The sequence below is a fragment of the Miscanthus floridulus genome, chromosome 1 (assembly GCF_019320115.1).
Source record: "Miscanthus floridulus cultivar M001 chromosome 1, ASM1932011v1, whole genome shotgun sequence".
NCBI lineage: Eukaryota > Viridiplantae > Streptophyta > Magnoliopsida > Poales > Poaceae > Miscanthus > Miscanthus floridulus.
This window is the reverse complement of record NC_089580.1, coordinates 35141831-35143352: the sequence shown is the minus strand read 5'-3', so window position 1 is coordinate 35143352 and position 1522 is coordinate 35141831.

Genomic DNA, 1522 nt, shown 5'->3' with positions numbered 1-1522 from the left:
GAATAGATATTTATTTCCGCTGTAATTCTGATCACATGTTTATATTTTGCTGTTAAATTAAATTATTCATAACTCTGATAACATGTTCATATTCCGCTATTATAAATAATAAATGTTATACTTTGATGTTACATGTAAAGTGATGTAAGAAATGCTTAAGAATGATGTAAGCTTTATTCTCTCATTTGTAATCCTGATGGAAAAATATGGATTTTTGGGTGCTCCCTTAGGGTGTGCCCGACGGGACCGTATAATTTGGTGTCCTCCCTTGAGTGCTTAGTGTCTAATAAAAGTACTCCTAGGAGGCATTAGATTAGGTGGTACTGCCACAATATTACCCGTTATCTGTAAAGTAAAAATTATTTTGAAACCATCTAAATATTTCAATTGTGACTAATTAACTATGTAAATAAAAATAAATTTAATATAACAAATTATATGTATTATTATTTAAAACTTATATGAGGCTATTGTAATTTTAATATTATTAATGATATATAATATTAAGTTTAATTAATGTTAATATGTCTAATCATATTAATTACTATTTGATTTTATTTATATAATTCTAAAATTTATTTTTATTTTCTTGAATTCAGTAATTAATAATATAATCTATAATTTTCTTATATTAATTATTAAAAAATATTGATTAAAATATTTAATTTGTGGTAGTTGTCTTTACCATCCGTGTTATATAACTAGACTTGAAATCCCTTTATCCATAATGATCTTATTATACTACAAAACTATCAATAAGCAAATAGGTACTTGTTATCTTAAAAACAAGTAGATATCTGGATTCAAGATACCCGTTTTGTATTAGTATCCGACAATATCTGTATTCGTGTTCAAATCCGAATTAAAATGTGATAAATAGAAGTATCCGAATTCGTATTCGTTCGGATCCAATCTGAATCCAACCTTTGATGGCAAGGGGAAGAAGGGGCGGAGTCCGCGGATACTTTTTCCTTTTTTCTTTTTTTTCTTGTGCGGTCAAGCAGTCTGTTCGGTTGGCTGGTTCGTTTCATTGCTGGTTCGTGAAGAAGTATTGCTGGCTGGTTTGTGTGAGAGAAAAATACTGTTCCGGCTGAAAATTTACGATCGTTTACGATAAGCCACAACCAAACGAACAGGCTGAAGGTTAGTGTGTTCGAAAATCAGGTGGAATGGAAAAGAAGTGACAACTGACAAGGCAGGTGTAGGGCCAACTTACGTGTACAGTGCCAAATGGTTCGAGGATCTGCTGGTGAAGGAGGTGCGCAGAGGCATATGCAGAGAGAGTGAGGACGGGGGACTGAAAGAAATTTTCCATAAAAAAACTCTAAACGTTAAACAAGATGATGATAAATAATATGCAATGATGATTTGTGTAGGGACATAATTTTGGTGATATGCAATGGATTATTAAAGATTAGAAATTATGAACTACTAATCTCGTTTTACGAAGAGTCAAAAAAAATCTTAAGTTTGACTAAATTTATTAAAAATATTATCTACATTTTGATCTCCAGTTAAATTT